At 45.1% G+C, this 21,530-nt stretch overlaps 1 long non-coding RNA gene across 1 annotated transcript; it reads left to right on the top strand.

The window, feature by feature from the left end:
- Window positions 1–9,887: 9,887 nt before the first annotated feature.
- Window positions 9,888–16,199, top strand: LOC146766861 (uncharacterized). The gene is made up of 2 exons (XR_014956663.1): window positions 9,888–15,174; window positions 15,665–16,199. It is a non-coding gene; the product is annotated as an uncharacterized LOC146766861 (long non-coding RNA).
- Window positions 16,200–21,530: the final 5,331 nt, after the last annotated feature.

The following is a 21,530-nucleotide window of genomic DNA, read 5'->3' as shown; positions in this document are numbered from 1 at the left end:
TCCTGGGGCCAGGAGATCCAAGGAGCTGAGAGCAGGAACGGGTTTGTCAAATCTCTTGTGCACCAGCAGCTTGGAAGGGTTTATTCTGACGTCTGAAACAAAGCCAGTTCCCAACAGCACGTCTGAAATTTAACTTATCAGAATGGTACTGAAAGCACAACCCAGTGTTCACACCGTGGCAGCTCCATCCTGCATCCAGGGAGATTTCTGGACAGGTTTCCAGAGCAGTTTGTTGGAAGTTGTTCCTGAATGGCTGAGGTGCACCTGCATTAAGGGATTTCCGAGGTGCACTTTGTGCTTTGGAGGAGGCACAGAATGAAAAGTGATTTATAAGAAATAATTATTTGTAGCCATATTGTGACAGCTGGGGATAGGCACTGCCATCCAACTAAGGACCAAGGGACCCTGTGCCTCTGCCCAGGCTTGTGAGGCACCTCTGGGTGCTGTGTCCAGCTCTGGGGGCACCTCTGGGTGCTGTGTCCAGCTCTGGCTCCTCAGCACAGCAGGGACAGGAGCTCCAGGAGCTGAGCAAGAGCCTGGGGCATCTCGGTGCCCAGGAAAGGCTGATGGAGCTGGGGCTGCTCAGCCTGGAGAGGAGCCCCAGTGAGAGGAGCCTCAGCCCTGGGTGTCCCTGGGTGTCCCTGGGTGTCCCTGGGTGCAGGAAGGGGCAGAGCAGGACCCAGGCTCTGCTCCAGGCCCAGCAATGGTCCCAGAGCCACAGGCAAGGACTAATACCAGCAATTCCCCTGCACAGGAGGCACAAATCCTTCCCTGGGCAGTGCCAGCCCCTGAGCAGAGCCCAGAGAGACTGTGGGGTCTCCCTCCCTGGGGATGTCCCAGAGCTGTCTGGACACAATCCTGTGTCACTGTGGTCCCTTCCAGCCTGGCCCATCCCGGGATTCTGTGACCCAGCATCTCAGAGGGGCTGCCCCAAAGAGGGTCAGAGTGACCATGAGTGCTCCATGAGTGAAACATCCTGAGGGAAGGGCTGGAGAGGAGCTGGATACCCTGGGAGGTGTCCAGGTGAGGGGCAGGAGGAGCATGGGACGCCCAGGTGAGGCCAGGCTGGGAGCCACAACCAAAACTCATTTTCACAGGAAAATTCAGGGAGAGCCCCTCCAGCAGCACCTGGAGTTCCCAAAAGCAGGAGGGGTTTGCAGTGCCCAGGGCCACTAACCCCAAGAGTGGGATAATGGGACAGGGAATAGGGAATTGTTTCCCAAGTCAGGGATGATTACAGGGGCAGGCAGCACTGACAGCAAACTCTTCTCTAGTTCAGGAATGATCATCATTGGGTCTGACCAAACTGAACCCAGTGTTTCCTTGCTTATGAAACACTGGTGGGTTTTCCTCCCATCTATTTTAATTAATCTCATTAGATATTAATTAACATATTGCTGAAGAAAATATATATTTTTTTTGTTTAGCTCCAATAAAACCTTTGTATTCTCTGCATGAAGTGTTAAATATTTCCAAGCCAAATATTTGGTGGGGGAAGACACCTACCCCCCACCCCCACTATTCCAATTGTCAATACAGACACTCCTTTTTCCCAGAGTTAATGGAATTAATGTCCCTTGTTCAGTCAAGGGGCATTGCAAAGCCTGGGTCTTATCTGTGACGTGCACAGATAAACAGATTTACAAGGCAAGAGCTCCCATGGCACCTTGTCTTTCAAGGTCACAAGTTACACTGCAGAGGAGCCCATTCCAAGACACCCTTCCAAATGTACCTAAATCAAAGCTAACAGAACAGATTGATCTATATACTCACAGAGCCTATAGACATGCCCAAAATATCAGCTGGAATAATTCTATTTTAAATTGTATTTAAATCCTGCCTGTTTTACCACACCTCTGTCTGCCAGAAAGCACATCAAACAATCAAACAACTCTTTTGTCTAAAGTTATCATCACTTCTTTTTCTAGAATTCAAATGAAAATCCAAGCAGAACAAAATTAAACTTAATGCTCATTCTGTTGGTTAAATTAGACTGCGTCTAAAGCATGAAACCAATTGTTCGTATATCTGATTTCTTCCTGCAGTGAACAAAAAGAGTTATTTCTTTCAGGGAGCAAGATCCTATATGAAATATAAGTGTGCAACAGCACAACCACCGTCAGGCTCTGCTCTGCCTCACAAACCCTTGCCTCAGTGAGCTGCTCACAGGACACAAAAAAATGAGATTAACAAATAACTGGGAGATAATGCCAGTAAGGCATCCTGGAAGACTTTTCCATCATTTGTATGATAATGAACACCTGCCTGTGGAGCTGTATTTCTCCTGGACACTGGCAGCAACTTCAACCAACAGAAAGAAAAAGAAACCAATTTTGTGGCCGTCTGTGTAGAGTGCCTTAGACCGAGGAGCTACAACTCAATTTTCTAAACCAGTTTAAAAACTCTATTGCGACAAATTTCCTTGTTAAAAATAAATAAATAACCCTGCATGTATAAGCTGAAGGCCTTTTACAAGCTCTTAAAAACTGTGCTATGGGCTAGATCTTAGATTAATGTTTGTGATGCACACTGAAAACCTGTAAAGCATTTATGTAATTGCTGAGCATTATTATTTTTATTACTGCAACAGATGGAACCAATCCATCTTCGTAGATAATATCTCATAAATGATTCATTATTATTCCTTTAACCTAAAGTCTTTTATATTTTGCAGATCCATGAGAAATAACTGTTAGGAGGCTCCATGCATAAAATAGTACATAAACTACCTAATGTCTTGCAAATGTAGTGGCCTTGCTGATATTTTCAGGCCTTTTAATGTTCACATGGCTGCTGTTCCTCTCCCAGTCTGCTGCTCCTCCTCATTTTCCAGCACTGCTTTCCAGGTGATGGAAAATACCACAGCAAACCAGGGCTAAATGGCAAATGTGGACCAGAAAAATACAAATATCTCCCAAAAATGCACAGAAGAAGTTTATAATGCGGCACTCTTGGCTTTGATTGCTGAAGGACCAGGGTTCAGTGATCACACAGCCCATTCTCCCCTGGCCCAGAAACTTTTGGGCCAGTTTTAATGCAATCAGAAAGCCAGGTAGAGATCTCCCAGATATCATCTCCCATCAGCCTAATGAAGACTGATGGCTGGCAAAGGGCACAAATTGGTGCTGTCACTGGGAAAAAGGTTTAAAAAGGAGCTCATCAGTCCCCCCCAGGCCACGCAGACACTCCCAGACAGAGCAGATGCCACCTCCTGCCCACCCAGAGCTGACAGACAGGCCACTGGTGATGCTCTGAATGGGGAAAAGCTTGTCTAGAAATGTATTAAAGCTTGGCACAAGCAAAATAATGATAATGATACCAGTGAGTGATGACCCCAATATTTTAAATGTGAAGCAAAGCTGATTTACACCTCAAAAAAAGCATGTCTTGGATTGTTATAAGAAAACACAGAGAGAGAAGTTAAACCCACCTCATCTAAGTTATTATTTTGATACTGACCTTGAAAGAGTCCATGGCCAAAACAATTCCCAGAGCCAAGTCTGAAGCACTGGTCCAAATAATCCATGGGATGGTTTGGGTTACTCAGTCTGCCCCTTACACACAGAGCAATGATGTAATGGGAAAAGCTCATTGCAAGTGATGAGCCCTGGTGTGAGATCTGAAATATTTATGGGCTTTATCAATGAAAAAAATGAATGTTCTCTGTGTGATGCAGACATTTGGGATGGGAACTAAAAGTTATTCTGCTTACTTTTGCCCCATGAAAGAGAGGTCCTTATCTCAGAGATCCTTTCCAACCTAAACAATTCCATGATTGAGGAGCCCAGCTCTTCCCAGCTCCTTGACTCATTCCATGACTAAAAGCCACAGCACCAGGAGCTTTCACCTGCTCCTCTACCTGTTAATTCTTCCCATCTTCACTAAGAGAAGGGAAATTATTTTCAAATCTATAGAACTGCCAACCTTTAAAACCTCCTGCTCAACCCAGTTCTTACAGAGGAGTTTTATTCATCATTAACACATATTTACTTTAGCTGGAAAGATGAGTTTGGAGGCTGAAACAGTGGAACTTTGCCACCAGGCACTTTGACATTGGCTCTCTTGTAAAAATGTTATAAGGAGTTACTATTTCCCTTGGAAACCACATGAAAGCATCTCTTGAATAAGTGGAGCTATCTCTGACTTGAAAAGTCCCATGTGATCCCAGCCATTCCACTGCCAACCAGCTTCCAGCCCATTCTGACTCACAAAAAATTAGTGAGCTGCCTTGAAATCTTTCCTCTAAAAATCTAAATTCATCTCCAATTTTCATGAAAATTCATTCAAAAAAACAGTTTTCAAGTCCCCAAGAAAGGAAAGTCAAATGTAGAATAATGTGTTTTCTAAGCAGCTTTAAATTCCGGGTTGGAATGAGGGAGCCAGATCCTCCTTTGGTCAAAGTCTTGGGATGACAATGCCCTCCTAAAAATAATCCTTCCCAAAGAGAATTCCTACAAAGTGCAGGGTTGAGGCAACCCAGTAAAAATCAAATCCTCAAATCCTTCATCTCTGATTGAGCTGTTCAATTTTCCACCAGGAGGACTGGCTTTTATCAATTGACCTCTTCGAAATAATTCCATTCCCATTCCTCTTTTCACATAAAAGATGCATTCCCTATAAACCCAGCCCCAGATTTGCTCTTTTTGTGAATACCTCAGCTTAACACCACAGGCTCCATTTCAGTCCAGACCCTTAAATAAAATTACTTTGTTGTAAGCAGGAGAACAAAATTTCCTCTAATTCCAGAAAATCCATCTCATGAAGGGAAGTTTAAAAAAATCCCTTACAACTGGCACCAGGTGACTTCCAACAACGTGGGTTTGATGAGTTACTAAACCAAGCCCTGCCTAGGAGGACAATGTGCCAGCAGAACTCCACTTTTCCCAGAGTTTTCCATGTTTTCCATGTTTTCCATATTTTCCTTGTGCCCAGTGAAGACTCAAGTGGCTCCGTTACCACTCTGGCCTGAGTGTGCACATTTTAACCTTGTTACTTACATAATTCTTTTGTTTTTAAGTGAGGGGTTTTAAACACAACTCCCAGCTGTTCGACATAACGAGGTTTCATTTACAAACCCCTAACGAGCACGAGGGCAGAGAGAAAAGAAAAATCCCAGCTTTAAAACACACATTATTTTACAGCAAGGGAGAGAACAGCAAGCACTCATCTGAGGTGATTGGTTAGGATGACAGCTCTGCAGTGAAATATATTTTCATTTCAGGAGCCCCACAGCTATTTTGAATTTAATTGCATGGAAGACCACCAGGATTTCTTTCTCAAACACAAACCCAAAGCCTATCAGCAAAGAAACAACTCTTACGTGCAGGAAACCAATCTTTCTGAAGCCTACTACCAAAGAAACAATTATTACGTGCAGGAAACCAGTCTGAGATGTTGAAATGGGTTAAAAGGAACCAAAAAGGCAAAATAATGAAGGGAAGTGTGACTTTCAAGCGTGCACCAAACTGGGGTAAAAGGAGAAGTTTTAAATTAATTTATTAGCAGGGGGACAGTTGTACAGGAATAATGTCCCCACATGGTCAGAGAGAGGTGGAACGATGGAAAAGGAAGGGTCTTCCCTTCTTTTTGTATCCATGAGGAGCAGAAATAAGATTTAAAACACCTCTGAAGGTGCCCAGCATTGTCTTACTTGCTGGAGGTGGGCTCAGGGATGTGGAGGGCACCAGGTTCAGAGAAACTTGCAGCTGCCAAGAGAGAGGGAAAGATGGGAATTACATTTTCCAGGTAAATTGGGGCATGTTTCAAAGCAGAATAATATAAAAAAGACATGAGATTGTAAATTAATTCTGCAATGTCTAGCGCAGAAAATGTTCCCCCTGCTGGGTCACGTTACAGGACACTGAATATTTGATAATTTGGGAGCAGGGAATGGCTGGAGAAATGGGAAAGAGAGGGATAAAGGCAGGTAATGAAGGGTGGGTCTGCAGATAACCCGCTCCAGAGAAAAACGTGTGAAATTAGAATTGCTGAACTAGGGGGAAGGAAACACAAGTTACTAAATTGTGCTACTCTGACACTTCCCATTCTCAGAGAGCACATGAATCACGGAGAAGGATGAATATTTGTCACAGCTGTGATTTCAGCATCAAAAAGAAATAATTTTAGCTCCGATTTTAGGGGAGTTTCCAGAAAATTTGTCAGTTCAGCCAACCGGATCCTAAACTTCTCCATGATCTTCTGCAAGGGGAGCTGTCTTTGGGGTTGGACCCACAAAGGAATTCTTGAAACCACCGTGGTGACCACACATGGTCAAGGGCCTTGGTGGCTTCATGGACCACCCTGAGGTGTCACAAGCTCATTTTGATGGCTTTGGGTGCTTTTAAACGGATGTGTGAGCTGAATATTTTTAATTTCGAAGACGAAGAAACGCCAGCAATACAAAAATATCAAAATGCTGAACCACAGCTTTTTGGTTTGGATGATAAAAAATGATGCCCTTAAGTTTTCTGCTCTCCAAAGCAGTGGGGTTTTATTCTTGGCAGTGACAAAACTCCAGTTCCACCCGCAGTCCTGACTCACTGGGAGTGTTTGGGAGGGGAAGTGGCCTAGCTCCATAAGCCTGCACTAAGAGCTATAGCTGGCAGCAAAAAGGAATGGTTTATATTCCAAAAAAAAAAAAAAAAAAGGATTCTGGAGTAAACAAACTATTTGCAAGTTCAGATTGGATTTTATAGCAGAGCAGAGGAGATATGAAACTTGGAAAGTATTTAAAAGCTCAAAGCAAAATATTTTATGTGAAACAAAATGTTGCATTCAATTCAAAGTTAATAGTTTCTGCTGGGAAAATAATGCCAACAATTCTGATTTTATTTTTCAAAGAGAATTTCTCTATAATGTTCTTACAAACCCTGCCAAACACAGGCACACACGCATGAGTATATCCAAATTTTAACCCCCTTGAGTCCAGGCTGACTTTCCACACTTATCTCAACCACGAGCTGATGCAAACATTTGTATTTTCCCAGATTCCTGCTACCATCCAAAACTGAAAAAATGGTTTTAAGTCATTCTAAAATGTCAAGAAGGAGATTTTGGTCAGGGTTAAATCGACCCAAGGTGAGCTGCAGTGGGAGGTGTCCTGCTGGCTCCCTCCTTTGCTGGCTGCCCACACTCCACTTCTCCTCCCCTACCTTTGGCATCTGTCTCACTTCGTGGTGAATCAGTGCAGCAAACGAGGCAGGAAAGAACCAACTCTCCCAAAAAAAAGTGATTGTTTGCTGCCACTTGAGCTCCCTGAACCAGCTCCTCACAGGGCAAATGAGCTCGGGGATCACATGGTTTGGGCAGCAGGAAGGAAAAGATGATTCTGTGATATCTATGTAATGTTTTTACATCAGCTGAGTTTGGAGTTGTCTCTAATCTAAGACCTTCCAGCACCCCTCTCTTTCAGATCTCTCTTTTCAGGTACAAATCATCTGGTTTTATGCCCACTGAGAGAAGGAAAAATCCCCAAACCTACCCACAATTTGAAAATTTCTCAAAAGCAATTATGAGGCAATTCATGTAGTTGTTGTTTCTGAAATACAAAGGAGGCTAAGACTATTCTCAAATGTATTTTTTGCAACAGCTCATAGGTTTTCCTCTTTTCTCTGTGAACCTTTATTATTGGAGCTCTCCTTCTCAGGCCCTGTTTTATGGATGAAGCCTCAGAATTTTGCTGCAGGCTCATGCTCCAGCCCCACTGGAGGCTCAGTGCAAGACATCCTCAGCTCTCATTCCCACAGCAAACTGCTCAGGGAATGGGATTAAAACTCCTAATATCCCCCAGGATGGCTCTCAGGCAAATCGTTGGGGATTGATCTGTCAGCTGATTCACAGCTTGTGTTTAACAAGTACATTTTTTCCTGTGGAAATCCTGCCTAACAGGTTAAAAGGGGATTTTCCTTCTTTTTCTCACTCTATAACCCACAGCAAAAGCTGAAGTGTGATGGTAGAAATAGCTAAAGCTGACCTGAGACCCCCCCCCCTCCACCCCAGTTCTTCTTTTCATCCCAAGCACCTTCTCTGCAGCGCAGGTAACTCGGGATCAGACCAAGAGCTCTGCTTTGGAAAGCTCAGCCTGAAGGAAGGAGAGAAAATCCCTGCTCAGCCTCATTCCTGAGCTGATCCACTGGATCCCCATCCCAGGGGAGGTGTGGGAGCGTGGGAGGAGGTGGGAGGACAGGTCTGGCCCCTTCCACACTTTCAGGAGCTGCAGGGAAGAGCTGGTCCGAGACAAGAACGCTCACAGGAAACCTTCCGCCTAAAATAGGCGTTGTTCTTCTACACCTCCCACTGAACAGTGGGTACAAGCCAGGAATACAGACTTTGGAAGCGGATTCCGAAGAGCTCTGAGGAATGCATCAAAAAAGTCCATATGGTTTTGCCAAATCAAGTGTGCAGAAACTGGGTAAATTTAGCCGAGCGCTGAGGAGCTAAAATTTGTCTCGTTTGACCCAAGTGGAAGGAACAGAGTCATGAGGCTCTTAGACACAAATCCATCTGACTGAATCCACTCAGGGAGGGCAAAATTTGATGAGTAACACGTTATTTCATGTGTGGAAACAAAAGGACACCTCGGCTCCCAGAGGAGCACCGAGGAACAGGAAAGCACTCCCCAGACAGGTCTAAATAATGCGACTTTCTCCGACATATTTAGGTGGTGAAATTCCGAGTGACAAGCGCTTGGCGCTCCGACAGCTGGGCCCACGGCTCCAAGTTTTCCTTCTGTAGTTCCAAAGAGTGAAAGCTTTGTTTAAAATGAAGGTGGAAATTCTTACAATGAGACAGGAGGTGAAAGCTCCGAGGAGAGTGGCGCGTTGCTCTTTGTAAAAATCGCCCGTGCTCCAAAAAGTGAGGTGCCAAGAAAATAAGGAAAGGCTTCCCAAGCCTCCCAACACCACCCTGTTTCCATCTGCACTGGGATAGCTCAGCCTGGCACTGTTCATGCCATGCCCCTGGAGCACCTTTCAGATTTCCCAGCCACATCCCAAGAACACCTCTCTGGAGCCTTGGGAAGCTGTGCTCCAGGTCAGGCTCAGCTCCACAAAGTTCCAGTGGCCGAACCTTTCCATGCACAGACTTACAGGAGGAAATCTTGACTAGGAGCTTCTTCCTCATCTCAAATCCCAGGCTCGGTTTTAGGCCACTTAGGACAAGAAGGACATTGAGGGGCTGGAGTGTGTCCAGGAAGGGAATGGAGCTGAGGAAGGGGCTGGAGCACCAGGAGAGGCTGAGGGAGCTGCAAAGGGCTCAGCCTGGAGAGAAGGAGGATCCAGAAGGGAAAAGCTCTGCAGCAGAGCCTTCCTCAGACTCCCCTAATTTTTTTTTCCCCCTCAAGTTTTCTCCTACTTTTGATTTTCCCATTACGGCAGGAGAGACCCTGAAGGGAACAGAGCTGGGAAGGGGCCGGAGAATTCCCTGAGGGAGCTGGGAAGGGAATGGAGAATCCCTGAGGGAGTTGGGAAGGGAATGGAGAATTCCTAAGGGAGCTGGGAAGTGGCTCAGCCTGGAGCCAAGGAGGATCCAGGAGGGAAAATCTCTGCAGCAGAGCCCTCCCCAGACTTCCCGCATATTTTTTTCCCCTCACATTTTCTCCCCTTTTTGGTTTTCCCCTCACGGGAAGGGAGACCCTGAGGAGCTGGACCAGGGCCAGGGAAGGGAATGGAGCTGGGAAGGGAATGGAGAATCCCTGAGGGAGCTGGGAAGGGAATGGAGAATCCCTGAGGGAGCTGGGAAGGGGCTCAGCCTGGAGCCAAGGAGGATCCCCAGGGATCTTTTCCCTCTCTGGAATTCCCTGCCAGGAGGGGACAGCCGGGGGGATTTGGGATTATCCTGGGGAACAGGGCTAGGAGCAGAGGGAACGGCCTCAGGCTGGCCCAGGGGAGCTCAGGGTGGATTTGGGGGAAATTCCTTCATGGAAAGGTGCTCATGTGGAGTTCTCATCCCTGGAAGGATTTCACAGCCCTGTGGATGTGGCACCTGGGGACATGGGGCCGTGCTGGCCTTGGCAGCGCTGGGGAATGGTTGGACTCAATGTTTGAGGGTTTATCCAATATTTATGATTCTTTAATTCTCTGATTTCTGAACACCTCCTCCCTCCCTCCTCATCTGCCCTCTGTGACCAGAAGCTTCAGCAATATTTCCCTGAAGTCCCCCTGGGAAAGAGGCAGATTAGGATCCTACCAAAACCCCTATATCTGACATTGTTGCCGTGTCAAAAGAGTGGAGAATAATCAACCACCACACACAACAAAGTCCCCCAAATTCACACAACAAGAAAAACTGCAACTAGAAAAGAAAGGGCAAGTCAAGCACCAATGATAATTTCAATATAAGGCAATTATTTATAAAGCTGAATACAAATCAGTGAAGGGCAATGTTTGAATAATAGGAAATACAGGTGTGAACATATCTACAGGGAAGAAACTCATGAAAGTCCTTTGGTGATTGTACTTGTAGAGTTATCTAGAAAAAATTAAAGATTTAAAGCTCGTTATTAGTCACACTAAGCCAGCCTTTTCCATACACACAGAAATGTAGGAACCTGGTGATGGAACACCCAGGATGTTTTTCTGAGAGCAGTGAAGTCCCAGAATCCAGGAGCTGCAAGTGAATCCTGGCACTGAACAAGTTTTCCCATCCAAACATGCCCTTTTAGAAATCCTCATATATTAAAAAGCATTATTGTGTTTTTCAAAAACATCAACCCATGGTTCTACAACTTTCACCATCCTCTCTTCCCCCTCAAACTTTTAATTAAGTCTCCACTCTGCTTCCAAGCAGCAGCAGCAGCCTAATGGCTTCAGAATATTTCCTTACAAACTTCAAAACACCCAGACTTGCTGTGAGTTGCAGGCTTTGAACATGAGCTGCTTAAATAATCCCTTTTATTTTTATTTATTCTAGAAAATATCAGATTCTAATCCTCTGTAACCACTTCAATTAAAAAAATGTATAGCTCTTCGGAATTTTTTCCTTTTTTGCCACTTTAGTGATGAATCTACGTGTAACTATACAGGATTTCTTACTTGGAAAGTGTTCACAGCTGCAAAAAAATAAAGTATAAAAATGGTTTTCATCAGCAGATCTTAAGGAACTTTTACAAAGCACTGTTTCTAACAGATGGGGAACCTGAGACTCAGGCAGGAACTTCCCTAAGTCACCCAACAAGGTGTTGCAAGCTGAGTTTCTGCTGTGTGAGCACTTTGCTCTCGTGGCTCTTTAGGAGTACCCAGAATAAACTGTGTGAAACCTTCAGGAGTGTTTTTATGGCACCAGAATGGGAGTTTGTTCTGATGGGAGGGAAACACCCCCCCAAAAAACAGCACCTTGGGAAGATGAGGGCAGGAGAGAGCCTGAAGTAGTGTGAAAGTAAATCTGCCACTATAAGTTTTGACTTGTGCGTTTTTCGCAATAAAATATTGAATTCCACACTAATTTGGGGTGGAAGGACCTTGAAACTCAACCCATCCCACCCCTGACATGGGCAGGGACACCTTCCACTATCCCAGGCTGCTCCAACCTGGCCTTGGGCATTCCAGGGATGTGGTGGCCATGGACAGACACCTGAATACAAATCAGGAATTTCTACAGCTGTAGGAATTGTCCTGTATTTTACTGCTAAACAAAAATGCCTCAGAAGAAATCAACTTGGTCTTTCACATCCCCACAAGCAAACATCGTCTTCCAGTTTCAAGGTAAACTGCGTTTTGAGCAGCTGAAGGTTAATACAAAAATCTGTATTTTTATTTACTGTTGTAAAACATTCATGGCAGTTTTCTAAAAACCTCCACTTATCCTGCCTGTAGTGCCATGCTCCCCTCAGATTCCTCTGATGGATTAATAGAGCAGAGCCTGCTGTGAATGCGAGACACATTTCCTCACAGATTTGTTTGAAATATAAACTCAGGGCTTAGTTTGCTAAACATTTGTTTTCTTCCCATTTTGATATTTGGAAAGAAAATAGATAGCTCATAATTAGTCAAACATTCACTGGAGAATGAAATAACCACCAGTCCCTTTAATCTGTTGTTCAGAATTCTGCAGGATCTGGAGCTCTATAAATAAACCCTTGCTTGCTCTTTTTTATATTTGCACCAGTGGAAAGAAATCCTTGACTCTAACTTGCTAACAAAGACTTTAGCGCTGCATTCTGAGGTGTGAACCAACAAGGAAAGTTATTATTTTTTATGACTTGCCTGTTTAAACAGAAAGAGGCAAAGTCTAAGACATTCAGATTTGTGACATCAAAGGAAGCGCTGCTCCTTGGCAGATATTTAATAAGGGATCCCAAGCCATTGACCAGCATTTCTTGGTGGTCTGAGGTCACAGTTTCATATTTCAAAGGCTGTGAGGAGTGAGGAGATTTCCAGCTGCACGTGTCTCCTGGTCTGAAAGGGATCTTTAACAGCTCTGGAAGTGGCAACTCCAACATCCTGCCCACCTCGGGAGAAGCAGGAACATTTGCAACAGGATTTCAGATGGGAATAACCCAACACTTCCAGGCTGAGCACACAACCACTCAGCTGCACCATCCTTTTTATACATCTTAGTGGGATTTGTCCAGCTGGAAATGTGCAGGAATTACAAGGCAGCTCCCAGCAGTTGCTAACTTGCAGCAGTGAAAATGGAAGGTTTGAAATAATTGCCCACTTTCCTCTGACACAAACCAATTCAGATGTTTTCAAAGTCCCAGTGACAGGCTGGAGTGCAACACTTCAAAATTGCTCTTCCAGCAAATGGGAAACTGTTTTAATAAAATTTAGGGAACAATTGTGAGTTCAACAGAATAATCTGTTACTCTAAACCTACTTGAACACCTGAGATGGAGAATAAATATTGAACCAACAGATCTGGGAAGCGACTTGTTGGTACTTCATGTTTTTGGGGATAGGAAAGCTTGATGTTGTTCAGCTTTAAATTCTCGATTCAAACCCATTGAAGCAAAATTCTTGAAGTCTAATGAAGTTGATTATTTTTCAGCTCCTCTCAAGTTTGTAACTTCATGGTGCCAAGAGGGTAATGCTGCGGTGAAAGAAATTAAATTTCTGTGTTACAGAAATACTGCAGGGCAGAAGACAAGGGTGGGAGATTAGGCTGACCTAACTTATCTATCACAGAATCCCGGAATGGTTTGGGTTGGAAGAAAACTCTAAGCCCATCCCAACCCAACCCTGCCATGCCCAGGGACACCTTCCACCATCCCAAGCTGCTCCAAGCCCTGTCCAGCCTGGCCTGGGACACTTCCAGGGATCCAGGGGCAGCCCCAGCTGCTCTGGGCACCTGTGCCAGGGCCTGCCCACCCTCCCGGGGAAGAATTTCTTACCAAAATCTATTTTAAATCTATTTTTTAGCTTCAAACCATTCCTCATTGTCCTATCACTACCTGCCCATGTAAAAAGTCACGCTCAAGCACACATTATTCCCATTCATTATTCTGCATGAAGGCCAATTTGTATTATTTATGTGAAATTAGAACATTGGGGGTGTAAAGAGTCTTCAGACTCGAAATTTGGCTGTTGTCTCACTGAGTAATTTAGTGTTTGCATTAACGACTTGCTAACATTTCAATCAAGCAGAAGAGGTGATTACAAGGTCTCTGCCAAAGAGGTTCAGTGGCTCAAAACCTGAGGGCAGACAAAAGCCCAGGAAAAGAAGTAGCCAAAGCCTGTTTTCCTAAAGACAAAGAATTCCAGAAGCCAGGAGCATGGAGGGGCTCACACTGAACCTGGCAGAGGGATGGCACTGATCCCCTCCTGCCAAGGGCTGCAACTCCAGGCTGGGACTAAGCCAATAAATGACCACAGGCAGGGAGGGAACTAGATCCATAGGGGATGACATTTCGGATTTGACAGGATTGGAGATGTAGGAGAAATGCAGAGATTTTCTTTCCTCTCATCTGTCATTAAAATCTTCCACAACTGAGTTCATTTGTTCAGGACATTGAAAAAGTCTGTTTTTCATTAATGTTTGTGGGATCAGACAAAGGTTAACACAACTGTGCCCTTCAAAAATAGGTATTTTAGGATGGTGAGGACACTCTCATCAGCTCTTCAAGGTACAGAACTTCTGGGCTGCAGGGCTGGTCTGAGGATGCCTTGGGAGGAATGCCCTGAAGTGATTTCCATCAGCCAGCTGATAAGCTTCCTGCAAACACCATTCCCACAGGAAAAAGACCTTCTGAACCCCAATCGATTTTGGAACACCACCCAGGAGAAAGTATCACACAGCACACATTCCAGAGCAGCAGTTTCAACCCTTCTGTGAAAGACTGGAAAAATTGGGAAGAGCTTTTTCTCACCCTTTGATGCACATGATGAGGAGCTGGAACCATGAGAGGGCAACACATGGGAACAAAAACCACTGTGTGGACTTCAGGGAGCAGGAGTCAACACCCATACCCATCTCTGCATGGTCAGGATCTCCACTTGTACCCAAAATATCTTTACAGGGCACCCTGAGAGCTGATTTCATCTCCAATCAGTTTAAAACAGACAAATGACACCTCCACCTCTTTTTGCATCTTGCTAAGACACCCTGAGCCAGGCTGATTCTGTGGCTTAAGACAGAGTCCCCTGCCAGGACTAAAACATCCTGAAATGATTATTTCTCTGAGCTGAACCAACATTTACCAACCTTAAAGATGTTTCCATGAAAAAGCACTGGGTCTACCTTGCCATGAAGCCTTGGGCAAGGATACAGTGGGAATATCAAATGTAGCAACACGAGGATATTTCACAGTTGGATTTGGGATGGATTTGGGGTGTTCACCTGCAACACCAGGCAAGGAGGTGACAGCAAACACCCCAAAAAGCAGAACACAAAGCACACAGAGAGGGTTCAAGCCCACCTGCAGCTTTAGGCCATGCTTTAGGTTCCACAGAAACTCCCAGGGGAAAAGCTGCAGCCATCTAATTCCTACAGCACTTCCACTTCAGGAGAAAACTGAAGTGGGAGTAGCAGTAGTTTCACACATACAAAAAGAGTCCTATTTTTAAGAGAAAAAAAAAAGGAAAGGGAAAAAAAAATAAAAGAAAAGGCTAAAGAAGCAGGAAGCGGAGGAGTAAATGACAGTGGTAGGGAGAAGAGATGTCTCCTTCCATTTAGACAAGCAGACATACTCTTGCAATTTAATGGATTAGAAGGACTCAGAGATATTTACTGTCTAGCCACGTAAGTACATTCCAGCTCTTGATTTGCTTTTAGCATCAAAACCAGTCATATATTACATCAGTGGGATTCTTGTTTGTTGAAATAAGTGAATAATTTGGGGAGTATATTCAATTCACTCTTTTTACATTCCCTTGCTTCATCTGGTCTTAATTTCCACAAGATGCTGCTTGGGAAACTGCAGCTGGAAGCACGTGGCCAGCGAGACAGGTTGGTCAAGGGCTGACATCTCCACTCATTTGCTGGGCTGCATGTTAAATTAATAATGTTAATGTTAAATTAATAACGTGCAGGCTGAGCCGTAACGAGCTTGACATGCATCACTTTGGGGGGTTTGGTGTGCAGAGTTCAGGGATGAAACTCAGCTGAGCCAATTTCATGGCTCATCTTTCATCCCCTCATTCTCAGCTTCCCCCATCTTCCTCCTTCAAGATGAGCCAGTTGGAGGAACTAAAATGGCACGAAAAACCTTTTTTTTTCTCTCTTTTGGCAGTGTGGATTTTCTGCTGGTTTGGGACTCTCAACTGCTTCCTGGAAAGGTCAAGAAGTCAGCACAGAAAATAAAGCCCAAGCCATGAAAAGAGAAAGGAACAGATTGCTGTACCATCAACCCCACCATCAAAGTACCTGGCAACGGCTTCACACTTGTTCTTCTCAAGGGGAAAAAAAAAAAGTAACAGTTCTGAAATAGGTAGGATCTTGTTTCTATTGCTAAAGCCTGCGACTTCTGAAGTGACAACCTTCCGATGCTTTGTGGAGCAACCACCACAGCAACTTCCCCTAAAAAAATCTTAACCCATCATGCTTTTTTCCTATTGCAGGGCTGAAAATTCAGCCAGTCAGAGATAGCCAGTAAAAACAGAAACATCAGCCATCTAAATTCCCATAATATTGACTTGAAACAAAATACACCAGTGTTTACTCTATTGCTTTGGCGTGGGTTGGTTTGTTTGCAGTCAAACCGTAATTTATACTGGCTCCTCACATATTGATATGTTGAGGAAATAAACAGTAAATACTATTTCCAATCCATCTGTTTAACTTGTTAGAAAAACAACAGTCAGAGGCTTTTGAGAATTGTAGTTTTTCTGTACAAACCCAAATTGGGAACTGGAGTTTTGTTCCGCTCCGAGTGCTCTGTGTGGGCTTGGATGAAGTGTGGCTCCAGCCTGAATTCCCAGCTCTCGCTCCAGGTCCTGGCAGAGCTGTGGAGAGCTTGCAGAGATTGTCTGGAGGGGACCCACCACATCTGTGAGCCTGGCCGGAGCCATCCCACTCCTCCCTGCTTCTCTTTGACACATGGCTGGGACTTTTGGGGAAAACCTCACCCACCAAGAGGGAGCTTTCCATGAACTCGGCTCTTTCCTTGTTCTCCTGCTGGCTCTGGAGTGGAGACTCAGCTGGGGCATGACAAAGGGTTTTAATCTTCAGTTCTTAGCAGAAAAATGAAGGTATTGGAGTAACATTTGTTCTTGAAACTCATCAGGGACTGAGCAGCTTTTGTGGGCTGCTGTGTCCTAGGGGCAGCACTGCTCCGAGGGTTTCAGCTGGACAGGGATGCACAGGGACACTGCTGGACAAGGAGGGCTGGGAATTCATCCCACTCCAGCCTCGTGGTGCTTACAGAAGCCAGGATGGACAGGGCTGGGAGCAACCTGGTCTGTGGAAAGTGCCAGGTTGGAAATAGAGGGGCTTTAAGGCCCTTTCCCACCCAAACCATCCTGGGATTCTGTGAAAGATGGAGCAAAGCAGCCCCACAGTGCCCTGCCTTGGCGTTCAAGTGTTAAATGCTTTAGCAAGTTGTCCAGCAGGGCACAGGCACCAAAGAGGGGATTTTGTTGGCCTGTCAAGCTAATCCACCCTTTAAGCCAAAATTAAAAAATAAAGAGAAAGAAGAAAAGAAGGGAAGGGAAGGGAAGGGAAGGGAAGGGAAGGGAAGGGAAGGGAAGGGAAGGGAAGGGAAGGGAAGGGAAGGGAAGGGAAGGGAAGGGAAGGGAAGGGAAGGGAAGGGAAGGGAAGGGAAGGGAAGGGAAGGGAAGGGAAGGGAAGGGAAGGGAAGGGAAGGGAAGGGAAGGGAAGGGAAGGGAAGGGAAGGGAAGGGAAGGGAAGGGAAGGGAAGGGAAGGGAAGGGAAGGGAAGGGAAGGGAAGGGAAGGGAAGGGAAGGGAAGGGAAGGGAAGGGAAGGGAAGGGAAGGGAAGGGAAGGGAAGGGAAGGGAAGGGAAGGGAAGGGAAGGGAAGGGAAGGGAAGGGAAGGGAAGGGAAGGGAAGGGAAGGGAAGGGAAGGGAAGGGAAGGGAAGGGAAGGGAAGGGAAGGGAAGGGAAGGGAAGGGAAGGGAAGGGAAGGGAAGGGAAGGGAAGGGAAGGGAAGGGAAGGGAAGGGAAGGGAAGAAAAGGGAAGAAAAGAGAAGAAAAGAAAAGAAAAGAAAAGAAAAGAAAAGAAAAGAAAAGAAAAGAAAAGAAAAGAAAAGAAAAGAAAAGAAAAGAAAAGAAAAGAGAAGAAAAGAAAAGAAAAGAAAAGAAAAGAAAAGAAAAGAAAAGAAAAGAAAAGAAAAGAAAAGAAAAGAGAAGAAAAGAAAAGAAAAGAAAAGAAAAGAAAAGAAAAGAAAAGAAAAGAAAAGAAAAGAAAAGAAAAGAAAAGAAAAGAAAAGAAAAGAAAAGAAAAGAAAAGAAAAGAAAAGAAAAGAAAAGAAAAGAAAGAAAAGAAAAGAAAAGAAAAAGAAAAGAAAAGAAAAGAAAAGAAAAGAAAAGAAAAGAAAAGAAAAGAAAAGAAAAGAAAAGAAAAGAAAAGAAAAGAAAAGAAAAGAAAAGAAAAGAAAAGAAAAGAAAAGAAAAGAAAAGAAAAGAAAAGAAAAGAAAAGAAAAGAAAAGAAAAGAAAAGAAAAGAAAAGAAAAGAAAAGAAAAGAAGAAAGAAAAAAAGAAGAAGGAGAACGAGAGCAAGAACGAGGAGAATGAGGAGAAGAAAAATAAAAAGGGAAAAAACAGGGCAAACAGCAGAGCTCATTGGAAGTAGCAGTTGGTGAAGGTGGGATGGTTTGGTGGTGGGATGGAGAGGAAAGGGTGGGATTTAAGGAAGAAATTTTTCACTGTGAGAGTGACAAAACAGGATGCCAGAGCATCTGTGGCTGCCCCTGGGTCCCTGGAATGTCCAAGGCCAGCCTGGATGGGGCTTGGCGCACTCTGGGACAGCAGAAGGTGTCCCTGCCCATGGAGCAGAACTGGAAGGGTTGGAAGGGACCTGAAAGCCCTTCCAACCCAAACCAGGCTGGGATCCCCCTCTGGCTTCAGCCACCAAGCAAACAAGCAGTGGAGTCCAGCTGCTTCCATCAGGATTCATGTTCTGCTGAAAGGTGGGGAACAGAGCTCCTTCCCTGCAGCCTGTCAGAGCCTGAGTGTGACTAAAGCACTGCCAGGGAAGGGAGAGGGAAAAGCGTTTGTTGACTCGTGTACAACAAGAGGGAACTACCAGCTTTTAAAGGCTCAATTAAGCTGCTTTCAAGATCTAGGCCAGCAAGTTAGTACTGTGCTTTAAATATTAAAACTGTGGAGATGGATCTGAGCCTTACACTCCAACCTCGAGGTAGGTAATTTAAACCATCTGCACTGCAGAGCTGCTGCTGGAGCCAATAAAAATATTTCATAATTACTTCTTGCTTCCTTTTTTCACCAGAATCAAATATCATCATTGTTAAAGGTCAGAAACATTCCACTTTTCAACACTTGGAGGAAAAATGCTTCTCTAGGTAGCCAGGAAAGAGTTTTCATAGCTGGAATATCCACAGCTGTGGGTTCTGAGCTTTGGAGGAGCAGGTTCCAGACACTCATCAGATTTCTGATACCAGGAGATATCCAAATCATTTCATTTTCTTTCTGTGATTTCGAATGCTTTCACCACAACACCCACTCAGAAGACTCTTCCAATGTATTTTAGGTTCATTCCATATAAGCCCAAAACGCTTCATAAATTTTGCATTTCTTTTTGTAGCCTGTCTTGGTCAACTGCAGACCTTTTCTAAGAAAACAGAATTTAAATGCCCTTAGCTTTTTTGTATAATTTCCAGCTCTCTAACAATGGGTTTAAATGCATAAACAGGCTACAGCTGTTCAGCCTTCCAAATTCTGACACCTCCTCCCTCCATTTGGGACTCCAGTCTCTATTTCTTTTTGTCTTTGACTTTTTGTGGACTGAAATCCAATCCTTTTGTCTGCATCTGCTGCTAAAAGCCATTTCTCCCCAGCCTCAGCCCCGTTCCCTTGTGCCTCATCAAGCACATTTACATTTGGCTCAGAAAATCCCAACCAGAGCATTTCATGCCCAGCCACAGAGCACTGATGAGAGGAGCTCTCTGCTCGTGGATTCTGCAATGACACGTGGTGGTACCCCATTGTTTGGGGGGAATCAAACACAATCTTATTTAGAAATAAGGGAACTGCTCTTTTGAAGACTTTAAAAAATATATTAGCGGTTTTCTAAAGTAGACAAGAATTAAGCTGCATTAGAATGCATATAAAAAGGAACATTTTGCATTTATTCAGTGGGCTGGACATCTCTGTGAAGCTGCTAAAGCCAGCCAGGAAGGATTATCTCCTCAGGAAGATTTTACCAAGCACTGGCAGCCCTTTGGTGCCATCAGCTTTCCCAAAGTGCCACGATCCCATCAGGAACAGCAGGAATTCTGGATCACCACCGGGTGATGAAATGCCATTCATCAGCTCTGAAGCAATCCCTCCAGAAGTGCCCAGTGAACCTGTCCAGGTGGCAGGAATTTTATCAGGACCTGTTAAAAGCCACAGGACAAGGGTTAATGGATTTAAACGGAAGGATTTAGGCTGGCTCAGATTAGATATCAGATAGGAGTTTGTTACCATGAGGGCAGTGAGGCCCTGGCACAGGTGCCCAGAGAAGCTGGAGCTGCCCCTGGATCCCTGGAAGTGTCCCAGGCCAGGCTGGATGGGGCTTGGAGCAGCCTGGGACAGTGGGAGGTGTCCCTGCCATGGCAGAGAAGTTTATCTAGATGACTTTTAAAGGTCCTTTCCAATCCAATCTGTGATTCTGTGAATCATTCCTTGATTTTATCCTGCCCCAGGAGCTGGATCAGCATTAATGCTGCTGGGTTAGGGATATCCTCAAAGCCTTGGAGCCCATCCTCACCCACCCCTGTTAGAGGGGAGCCCTCCCTGGTGCCTCTGTGACCCTGGCGTGGCTGGCACCGTGTCTGGCAGTGGTGACAATGCCCTGGGGCCTGCTCCAGCTCCAAGTGGCACTGCTGGCATGTTCTGTGCAGGAATCAGAGCTTCATTCCGTGCTGTCAGCTGGAGACACCCAGAGCTGTCCATTCTTTGCCACGTTTTGAAAGCTCAAGGTCTCCAAGCCCTTGAGCTGTTGGCTGGAATCTCCCACTGAAGCTTCCAGCAGCCTGCTTCTCCCATCTGCTCCTGTGAAGGTAAATGTGACAATTCACTCTGGGGACAGCCCTGACTTCCTTCATTAGCTCCACATTAGTCTGATGCTGCTCGTTTTTCTTGGAGCCTCGTGTGGGAGCTGCTGGAATAAAGCTGGGATACACAGTTCAGGTGATGGAAGTTGCTCCTTGGGATGAACATCCTGCACCTGTGCCCTATAGCTTGTTCCTCCTGTGGGTTTGGCATCCCAAGATCCCATTTGTCCGGGTGAAACCCCGAGTGACTCAGGGCTGGGCTCCTGAGAGCTCCCTTCCTTCTTGGTTTGTTATTTTTTTGTGTTTATTCCATGCAGCCACAGGAACGATCAACAGGAGCCTTGAGCTGGAGTCGGCAGGACTTGTAGGAGCCAGCCTGGGATGGCTTCCCACGGCTGCTCCTGGCACTCCTGCCACCTGGACAGGTTCACTGGGCACTTCTGGAGGGATTGCTTCAGAGCTGATGAGTGGCATTTCATCACCCGGTGGTGATCCAGAATTCCTGCTGTTCCTGATGGGATCGTGGCACTTTGGGAAAGCTGATGGCACCAAAGGGCTGCCAGTGCTTGGTAAAATCTTCCTGAGGAGATAATCCTTCCTGGCTGGCTTTAGCAGCTTCACAGAGATGTCCAGCCCACTGAATAAATGCAAAATGTTCCTTTTTATATGCATTCTAATGCAGTTTAATTCTTGCCTACTTTAGAAAGCCGCTAATATATTTTCTTAAGTATTTAAAAGAGCAGTTCCCTTATTTCTAAATAAGATTGTGTTTGATTCCCCCCAAACAATGGGGTACCACCACGTGTCATTGCAGAATCCACGAGCAGAGAGCTCCTCTCATCAGTGCTCTGTGGCTGGGCATGAAATGCTCTGGTTGGGATTTTCTGAGCCAAATGTAAATGTGCTTGATGAGGCACAAGGG

This window comes from Lonchura striata, chromosome 7, assembly GCF_050655825.1.
Source record: "Lonchura striata isolate lonStrDom1 chromosome 7, ASM5065582v1, whole genome shotgun sequence".
Taxonomy (NCBI): domain Eukaryota; kingdom Metazoa; phylum Chordata; class Aves; order Passeriformes; family Estrildidae; genus Lonchura; species Lonchura striata.
Note: the sequence above shows the minus strand (reverse complement) of the source record. Positions and strands in the feature narration are given on the sequence as shown.